Source organism: Melospiza georgiana, chromosome 13 (assembly GCF_028018845.1).
Source record: "Melospiza georgiana isolate bMelGeo1 chromosome 13, bMelGeo1.pri, whole genome shotgun sequence".
NCBI classification, from domain to species: Eukaryota; Metazoa; Chordata; class Aves; order Passeriformes; family Passerellidae; genus Melospiza; species Melospiza georgiana.
Genome location: NC_080442.1, coordinates 4,983,700 through 4,993,594, shown reverse-complemented (window position 1 = coordinate 4,993,594; position 9,895 = coordinate 4,983,700). Strand labels below are relative to the sequence as shown.

The 9,895-nt window shown below is 44.8% G+C and overlaps 1 protein-coding gene across 2 annotated transcripts in view; it reads left to right on the top strand.

Annotated features, from left to right (window-relative positions):
• Positions 1–173: 173 nt before the first annotated feature.
• TMEM266 (transmembrane protein 266) overlaps positions 174–9,895 on the top strand; it is an 80,772-nt gene continuing 71,050 nt past the window's right edge. For both annotated transcript variants that reach the window (XM_058033683.1, XM_058033682.1), the window contains exon 1: positions 174–228. The gene's annotated coding sequence lies outside the window, so the exon portion shown is untranslated. The remainder of the gene's footprint in view (positions 229–9,895) is intronic.

The following is a 9,895-nucleotide window of genomic DNA, read 5'->3' as shown; positions in this document are numbered from 1 at the left end:
TTGGCCCGGCCGCGCCCGCGTGACGCGCGGCGGACGCGCGCGCGCCCCCTCCGCTCCCGCGGACCGACCCCGCGCGCCGGCCCCGCGTTTCCAAGGCGACCCGGCAGGAACGGCGGGAGGCGCGCGCGGGATCGCGCGCGGGCGGTCCCCGGGTTCCTCCCCGCGCGGCCGCGGGTCCCGCGCGGGGCGCGCGCCGGGCGCTGGCGGCGCGGGTGCCGCGGGCAGCAGGTACGTGAGGGGAGCCCCGGGGACGGAGGCGCGAGCGGGGAGCCCCGGTCAGCGCCGTGCCCCGCCGCGGGCAGCGGGTTCTCGGCCGCGCCCGAGCCGCGGGACCGTACCGCGCTGCAGCGCGGGCGGCGGGTGCGTGCCGTGCCCCGTCGCGGCCGCGCGCGGCTCGGGGATCCCGGTCCCTCAGCCTCCCGGGGCCGCCGCGCGCCCCGCCGTCCCCGGGGTCGGGCTGGGCGGCCCGGCGAGCTCCCCGCGCCGCGGCGGCGGGGGCCCGCTGGCGGGTGAGCCCCTCCGCGGCGGGCGGACAAAGTTTGGCGGCGGGCGCCGCCTCCCGCCAACTTGCCGGCCGTGGGGCCGGGGGCCCGAGGGCGCTGTGCCCCGGGCCGGCCTGCGGCGGGGCCCGCGCCCCCTCACGCGGGGTCAGCCGAGCCGCGGCCCGGCCGGGGAGGTGCGGGGGTCGCTCCGCCTGTACTGCGGGGCCGGAGCCGCGTTCCAGCGGGGCCGAGGGGCTCTGGGCGCTGAGGGGCGCCTCACGCCTCGCGGCCCGGCCCGCGCGCCTCCGGACGGGCCCGGCCGGACAACTTCGGATGTGCGGATCCCGAATACGAACATACGGTAATGCCTGAGCGCGAAAGTTGTTTTTATTATGTGTGTGTGTGCAAACCCACCCAACGGTGGTGCCTCAGCAGTGTCCTCACGCAAGAGTATTCTGTATGTGTAAGGTACTGCATTGCTTCTTGCAAACCCCCTGTCCTGGAGTAGCATCATTGCCTGCCCCAACGAGAAAAGGAATAGTAGTTTCTTTTCTAGAGTCGAAATCCAATTAGAGTGCTCTTTACTAGGGAATTTTCAGTTTGCCTTCCTTAAAATGTAATAAACTTAAGAGGCCTTTTTTGTTAGATTTGTAGAGGTGAAATCTAAATTGTGGGGACTGATGAGCTGTAATGGGACAGCATGTCAGAGTAACTTTTCTTAAAAATAGTAGTATGTGAACATGCATGGTTTCAAAGCTTGTTAGTCGTCTGAAGTTAGGAAAAGGCTCTGCTAAGTGTATCTCCAGAATTTCTTGGTTCTTACGTGAAGGTTTAAGAGCGAACCGATCTACAAGCTCTGCATTAGAGCATGCACCTGACACCAGGTGTAACAGCTGCAGAAGATTTTATGTGTAAAAGAAGTAAAATGTGTAATGGTGTGGGGGTATTTACAGCTGTGAATGCAATCAGCAGAGAAGGCTCATTTGTTGGAGCGCAGGGCACCTCTCTGAGGCACATCGTCAGAAACTGCTGCTTTGCTATATGACTCTTAGGAATCCTGCTATTTTTGCAACACTTACTACTGGAATTTGAACAAAGAGGGATAAGCAGCCTCTGTCCTTTTAACATGCTGTAATAACATTGCTAACCAAGCGTGGATTAGATGAAACAGTACTGATAATAATTTTTTGATAGCTCCTGTGAAGATGCTGAGAGTTCCTGCAGGACACTTGTGAAAGGGTTTTTGCTACCACAGTCGTGTTAGGTGGGGGTTATAAATTAGACTGTACAAAATAGTAGCACATAGGTGCTTTGCAAGGAGATGCTGCAGTTAGCATTGTGCACCGGGTATCCTGTATGGTAAAATGTATGTTTGGTGCTGAGAACAATGTCTGGATTGTGAGGCAGAATACTCTGTGCAGAGAAGGGGAGGAATGCTTCTCATTTACAGAGGATGCAGAATAAGAAGCAAGTGTGTGCTGCTTCAAACGTGTTGTGGTTCCTAAGTGCTGGGCAGAGTGTGCCCACAGTCAGTGAGGGGATGGTGTGAGTGAGGAGCCATTCCCAAAGCAATGCATGTACTCATCTCAATTATTCCTCTGTGTTTCTGAACAAAGTGGAGCTTTTGCAGCTCTGTCCTGATGCAAAAGTGTTTAGGGCAAGATGCTGTTTTTGCCTGAAGGGTGAGAAGAGGTGGAAGTTGCACACAAATTGAGATGTGGTTATTGGGTAGTAATTATGCTAAAGACAGCAGAGATGTGAAGCAAGAGTACAGATCTGCTATTTCAGCCACAAAACTGGAGCAGTAGGTAAGATAAAGATCTGAACTTGCACTGGTTTATGAAAAGGCCAGTAAGAAAATTAAGATGTGAGCTACGTATGCTTGCAGTGTGAGTACAAGTGCAAGCCTGCTACTCAGCTGAAGTATTTTCAGATCTTGACTGACAGCATAAATGCAGAACATAACAGTGGCTGTGTCCCCTCTCGCTGTGCCTGTTCCCAGAGGTTAGTTGGATGTAAGTGTGATTACAGTTCTGAAGGTGCCCTGTACAAGACGCTTACAGCTCATGATGCTCTCCTGGCCCCCAGGGCTGTAGTGCTGTTACACCAGGGGGGTTCAGTGGTGGCTCCCCAAACCTGCAGCTCGCTGTTTGTCCCTGCTGGGCGCTCACTGCGGAGCCTGAGGCTGCAGTGCTGTTGCATCACGGGGGGACAGCACTCACAACATCTCCAGCAGGATGGAGCACATGGTTTCTGTGTTCCTGCATGTGATCAGCTCCACATTGGGAGGAGAAACTGCACTGCCCTGCGAGATCCTGACACGACTAAAATTTACCTGCATCATCACTATTCGTGTAAATTAGTTGCATTACCTGGCAATAGCACAAGAATTAATTGAATTGTGTTACACAGGACAAAACTACATCTTTTATCAGAGCAGCAAACGAGGTGTTACTTCAGTTACAGCAGTGCTCAGCTAAACTGCTTCCTGGACAGTGGGATTAACTAACAGAAAAAATACTTTATCCCTATGAGCACTGCAGAACCAATGTTGATATAGGAGATTGAGCTGGAGTCCTTTCTACTGCATGTGTTAACATCTAAAGTGTTCAATAAGTGCCATTTGAAGAATCTACATTTCTAGTTGGTGTATGAGAGGAGGACTGAGGTTTGATTCCTCCTTTTCCTCTCCTCACTGGTTCTAGACTGATTTTGTATGCTGCTGAAGGGTATTTGCCACACTCTTGTTAGGTTCAGTAAGTCTGGAATCAGTGGTGCTGGAAAATGGGGAGTTTTGGATTTTTTGACTTGTAAAAAATTTCTGAACTTTTGGGAGTATTTTTGAAGTAGGTGGATATGAGCATACTTGGTGAAATGCCATTTTCAAGAGAAGAGTAAAAAAATAGTAAAAGGTTGGCTTCTTACTGCTCTGGGGTAGAACTTTGCTGTTGTTCATTCTTTGGCTCTAGAGGTTTCTGTCCAAGGTGAATTGATGTGGAGGGATAGAATGTAAGAGAAGAGTGCAGAAGGCAGTCTCACCCCTGAGGAGTTGCAGCTGTACTCATCACCAAAGATTAGGAACAGGCCTGCCCTTAATGGGCCACAGCTGTGTCCAATAAGGAGAAGAGTGCTGCAAAAGAGTGGGTGAGGAGAGAGATGGAGTTTGTTGGCTGTGCTGTGAAGGACTCAGTGCTGCAAGGAGATGCCCATGAGAAATCATTGAGAAGGTATGGGACTTGTGAAATATGAGGACAACAAGTTGAAACCTTTTTTCATCCAAATTTGTAGCTGGTGTGTTGTGGGCAGCAGCAGGGTTACCTCAGTCTGTCATGTTTCAGCCCACCCATCAGCTGGGCTTAGGACTTGATGTGGCAAGTTGATGTATTAGGGTTTAATTCTTAATTTTGTTATAAGGTCCCAGTGAAACCTGTTGCCTCCACGTAATCCCATTGAAATCACTGGGTTTGCATGAATAGAGTGAAGTCAGACCTTGTAAATTCAAGTAGCAGTGGAGGTTTTCTGATGATACTTGTCAATAATGTTTATCAAGTAAGCATTATAAAATGCAACATCAGCTTATTTCTTGGCTTCTTCCTCTGTCTCACTTGCATTTTATCGTGTTCTAGAGTTCAGCATTGCTTTGATGTGTTTCAACCAAGATTTCTTTGAGATATTTTTTGTATCTTTCCTTACATCTGTAAAGCACCCTGTGTGCCTATAGCATTACACACAAATAAAACTACCTTTGAAAATGAGTGTTCAAATCCATTGGTTGCAGAGTTAGCCCTGTAAATCAGCAAATACCTGAATTAGGGTTGTGCAGCTACAGTTCCCTGTTCCCAGCCACCCTGCTCAGTGATTTGCAGGAGTGGTGTGTGATCTTCATAGTTGAGAGGAGGATTAATGCAAATGGAGCTGAAGTAATAGGCTGTTCTAAACGCGGTGCTTCTGAGTTTTCAAGAGCTTTACTTTCAGCCCAAATAACCTTCTTGCAAATTAGTTTCTAACGTGGAACCTCTTGGTATTGGGAGGCTTAGCCCCTTTTGTGTGTTTGTTTGGTTTGGGTTTTATTTTGTAAAATTACACTACATGGAGGTATAAACTTCCTTTGTTGACTTAAAAAAATCCCTAAATGGGATTTGAGCCTTCAGTGGTGATTTCTAATTCGGGTAATTGCCTTATTTGATGAGGCTGTTACTGGATGTGTGGGGAAAGGACCTTTGGGTCTGTGCTTTGTGTAGGGGAACAACAGATGAAGTCTGACCTGTTTCATCCTCCTTTCTGCTCTGTGTCCTGCCTCTCTCTGCTTTTTAGCCTCAGCAGCCTGCCAGTGCTCACAGCACACCTGCCTCAGTTCTGTCAGAGGTACAGGTGCCCAGCCTTTGTGCAGGAGTTTGTGTCCATTTGGATTGGCTTTGGAGAGGCCACCTTTTTCAATACGTGATTTAAAAAGCAGGCAGGCATAGGAAAACAGTTCAGTTTAGCTTGAATGGATTGCTGTGAGACAAAGATCATCTCTGCTGTTCCAGGGAGCTTCAAAGGCTGCCTGCAGACAGGCAAGTGTCAGAGCTTCTCAAAAAAGTTGTGAAAGTCTTTGTAGTGGAAAGTGTTATGTGTCTGATATTTTAGTGTGCCTACCAGGTTTTTCCACTAATAGAAAATGAAAATTCGTGCATAAAAATAGCAAAATACAAGTTTTATTGAAGTTAGTGAGACCTTTACTGTTGAATTATTTTATAATTCTTCCTTCAATGCTTTTGTTCAAGTTTATCAAATAATTTCTTACAGAAAAGCAGTCATTTGGACTACCAGTCAATTTAGTTGATGGTACAAATGTAAAGAAAGCTCTTCTTTGAGTGAACTAAAGAGCTCCTGTCTGTCTGTAATAATTAAAGTTAGCAAACATACAGGATGTAAACATGAGGCATGTGGTGTGTCTCAGCAAGCAGTGCATAATTTTTCTCTGTATATAATAGCTGCCTGCATTTTACAACCCAGATGTAGTAAATAATTGCATTTTTATCTGGAATGATAAAAGTAGACAGCTTTGAAAGCAGTTTTTAGCAGGAAAGGGAGATACGGTCAAAGTTCTTGTGTTAATTGCACAAGTGTGTTTAAAACAGCCAATCTGAATGATTTTTCTTGTATATATTTGTTGCTTTTCTTCTGTTACCAGCTGCCACATCCAGAAATCTGAATGCTCTCTTTTTTTCTTTTTTTTTCGGTCATAAGAAGGCGGACTTAGGGAGCAGGAGCAGTAGTGTAATTAAATAGATATGTTTAACTTGGAAAGGTGTTATTTTTAGAACTAGCTCAAAAGGGCAGGTACTCCTTGGAGACATTCTGACATGGCCAGATTGTCTCCTCCAGCTAAAGAGCAGTGCAGGACACGGGCAGCAGCATCAAGGTTTACTTAAAAGTTTTTGATGCATGTTATCTCTGGGCTAAAAAAAAAATAAAAACTTGAGAGGAGGCTGCAGAGTGGGTACAAGTTCTGGGCTCTTGGTGCTTCATTGCAGAGTGCAGGCTCCAGAGAGGCTGCCCATGGGGGACAGTCCTTGTTCCCTTCCTTTCTCAGGGCCATGCAGGTGCTGGTTCCCTTCCCCAAGGGGGCTGAATGCAGCTGCTCAGGGTGCCCTGAATCCACATCCTCACTGTGAGGAGCAGGGGAGTTGGTGCTTGCTCCTGGTAGGAAGGGCTGTGTGCATGAATTAATGGGCACACTTCAGAGATATTTTTCTCCCTCCTCTGTTCTTTTTTTGTGGTTCTGTTTGCTCACTTTTCCACCTCTGAGCAAAGGGGAGCATATGGCAGTGTGCTGTCCATCTGGTTGCCACTTACTGTGAAATCATTATGCAGGCAAATTTGGCCCCATCTTGAATTTCTTAGGTAGGAGAAACTGTTACTAGAGTGACAGCTGAAGTGTTTCTACTGAGCTGTAAATGTGAATTAGGCACAGAATGAACACAAAGGGCTCTTTCTGAATTTTTTCAGTCTTCTACATTAAATAAACCCCAACTTGTGCTGTGCTAGTATTTAAAGCAAATAAGGCTGGGATCCTCATTGTAAGCAGTAGACTCTTCAAGTACAGATAAAAGACAAGTCCTGTCCCAGAGGATTTGCAGTCTAAATACATTTTAATGAGAATATAGTGAATGGTGATAGGTGCTTAGGAGCCCTTTAGTTATAGAGATAATACTGTATAAAAATTCCATTGGCATTTTTGCATCCTAGCACAAGCTTGTCACATAGTCTCTTGAAATGCATAGCAGATATTAATTCAGGTCTGTGCATTTTGGGGATACCCAGGTATTTCTTGTTTACCTACATATCAAGGATCAACACTGGTAAAGAGAAGTTTTACTGTCTTTGGCACCATAAGCACATGTACACTTTTGTTATCACATTTCACATTGCAAACATTGAAATAGTAATAACCTAGCTTTACTCTAGTTATCTAAAGGAGTACCACTGAAAAAACCAATTAGGTGATGTTTATACTGTAATATTTTCATACCTTATCTGCAGACAAGAGTAGCTGTGAAAGTAGTTTTTTAATTCAATTTATTTTACAGTTGGGAGGGTTAACTTTTGTACATTTTCTATCATGTAAGTTTTTCATGTAGCCCCATGGAAAAGCCTGTATTTTTTAAAATTGGAACAGGTGGCTGCACAAGTAGAAAATAGGTCAAAAGAAAGTAATTTATCTGAAACAATCTTCCTTGCTGTTTAGATCAGGGATCCTCACTTTTGATTATTACATGCATATTTATTACATAGTACTGCTGCAGTGTTTCCACTGTGATATGAAAGTGCTTGTGGACTAGAAAGAAAAGTTTTGTCTTTTTGGAGGACAGTGGCTGGAGTTTCTTCACTGTATTCTTTAAAGTTTTCATTTTGTTTTAAATAGAAGTGCAGTCAAGTTTTTAAATATTGTAAGTATTGAGATTTTTTGCCTTTTTTCCTGCGAGAGCCTATTTAAAGGACTATAGAGAGCTTTCTGAAAAACTTTTGTTCAGTACTGCATCATGCAATGGGAAAAGTTCATTTTAAGTTTCAAAAAAAAAAATAAATCTGAAGTTTGAGATTTACTCCAAAGGAGCTGTTTTTGAGCAGATATTCTCTGCATTAATATGTCTTCCAAGTATTTTAAAATGGGAATTCAACCCTCAGTACACAGCAGTGAAACCAGGCTGATGGTGGGAATTTGGGGTAGATTTGGGGAGAGGAAATATTTCATGGCTTCTGTTGGAGTCTGGGACAGAGCTGTGGCCTCTCTGCTCCACCCCTGCTGAGCTGCACCTTGCACTGCCTTTCTGAATGACTTGTGCCCTGCAGAATTCTCCTCCAGTTCAAAAGAAGAAGGAAAAAAAAAAGTAGGGCTAGCACAGAAAAATCCAAAGCTTTTCTCTTAGCCCCAGTTCTTTAGCTCAGAGCATTGGAGAGCACTTCCTGAGTAGTAGTTGGGGTTTTTAAATGCATGGTGTCATATGACTTGTATTGAAGTTTCCTGAAATATATTTTATTTCAAAGTTCGTTGTGGGATAAATCTGTGATGAATCTAAATGTTACATGCTGAGTGAGATTCATGGACATATTCACCAAACTTGTCTCCCTGCTATTGTTTTTTAATGTGAAAATGAGAAAGAATTCCTTTAGTAGGTTGCTCCTCATGAGATAGAAGTAACTAGTAAGGCAGTTTCTCTCTGCTTTACAAGTCAGAATAGTCACCATAGTGACTCCTGAGACTGACATTTGAAAAAGATTGTATTTAGTTAAAGATTCTGAAGAGTGTGAGTTTAATGGTACTGGCCATCTTCCTGCACCTATTATTCTGCTATGGAAAAAGAAGTAACTGTTGAGCAGGTAAAGAGCCATGGTTCTAGCTGAGGAGGAGACTATACCAGTTAACTCTAACAGTGCTGCTTTTAGGCTGGTACCCAGGCTTGGATCCTGCCAGAAGGCAGCAGTTTGATGTGTAAATGAAGGTATTTGAAATGCTGGGAAGGCTGGAGTGCCAGGCAAAGAGTTCCCTCCAGAGCCCATGGAATAGGAGCTCAGGGATTGTTACAGACCTTTGAATCTCGAGCTATGGACTGTCCAGTTGTAAGGGTGATGTTTGGTTTATTTTTTAATTACATTCTCTTTTGATTAAAAATGCTCAGCAGCAGCTCCCTTGTGAAATTTGGGAGTGATGGAAAGAAATTTGGAGTTTTTTTCCATTAGCAGTTGGATATTTTACCCAATCTGACTGCAACACTTCATTCTGAAGCATAGATAGGCTTGTTGCTTTTGAAGAACTTCTTTCAGTATAAGATGATTTCCCTTTTTCAGGGGGAAAGGACTGCAGCCCAAGTAGCTGGTAGCCTGCCAAGGCCCAAATCTGAAAGGACAGGGCATAGGAACTAGCAAGCAAAGACTAATTGGTTATTTGTTTGAAGCATTTGCAAATGCAGCCAGGTCTGTGAGTGCCCAGACAACTGCTGGGATGTGACTGATGTTTGCTGGGTTAAATGAAGTAAATGCATCTCTGGTGAGAGAAAGGTTCCACAGTCTCAGCTAAGAGCCCTGTACACTCCTGGCTTCCACGGGCTGCCTTGATGGAGAGATTGCATGGGCTGAGTGAGCAGTGAAGTCAGCCAGCTTTCTTCTGCTTCATGCCTCCAGATAAGGATTGAGGAACATGGGACAAATTGACTGGGAAATACAGGTTTGCACAGTGCATTTTGTCAAGAGAGGAAGGACTCTATACCCTAGTGCCTGTGTATTTCACAAGCTTCAAAAATCACTTTTAAACATACTCCCTTTTCGTTGGTGGCTGTGTGGGGCAGGAGCTTTCTCTGCTGATGATATCTAATGAAATTAAATACTTATCTTGGTTATAATGCTATCATAAGGCAATGGCAAGTGTTGTTTCCTAGAATGAAGGTAGAAAAAAGGGAAGGCCAGTGTTCAAGATATGAAGTTATGAAATGGAGAATTCGATATTGCAAGAAAAACTGATAGCAGTGGTACTTTCCTTCCCTAGATGGACATCTGATCTTGGGGCTTTTACTGGTTGTGTTTAAATGGTTTAGCAAAGCACTTCAGTCTAAAAAAGGCTGTTTTTCCTCTTAGTTTCACTGAATATATAAGGCATGCTGCATGAACAATATTTGGCAGAAGAGAAGCAAAATGTATCTGAAACCTTTAATTATATACTGTAGGCAGCACTGTCTAGGTCAGAAGGCACCATATTATCAAATAACATATTACAGGTATTCAGAACTTGAACAGTAGCTTGATTATTCAGTGAATAATTGGTCTTTGTTAAGCAGATAATGGTACTGTTTGCATTCAGAGCCTAGATTTGAAGTATATGATATAGAATATTTGTATTTTAAATCATCTGTTATCCAGCTGATGTGAGAACT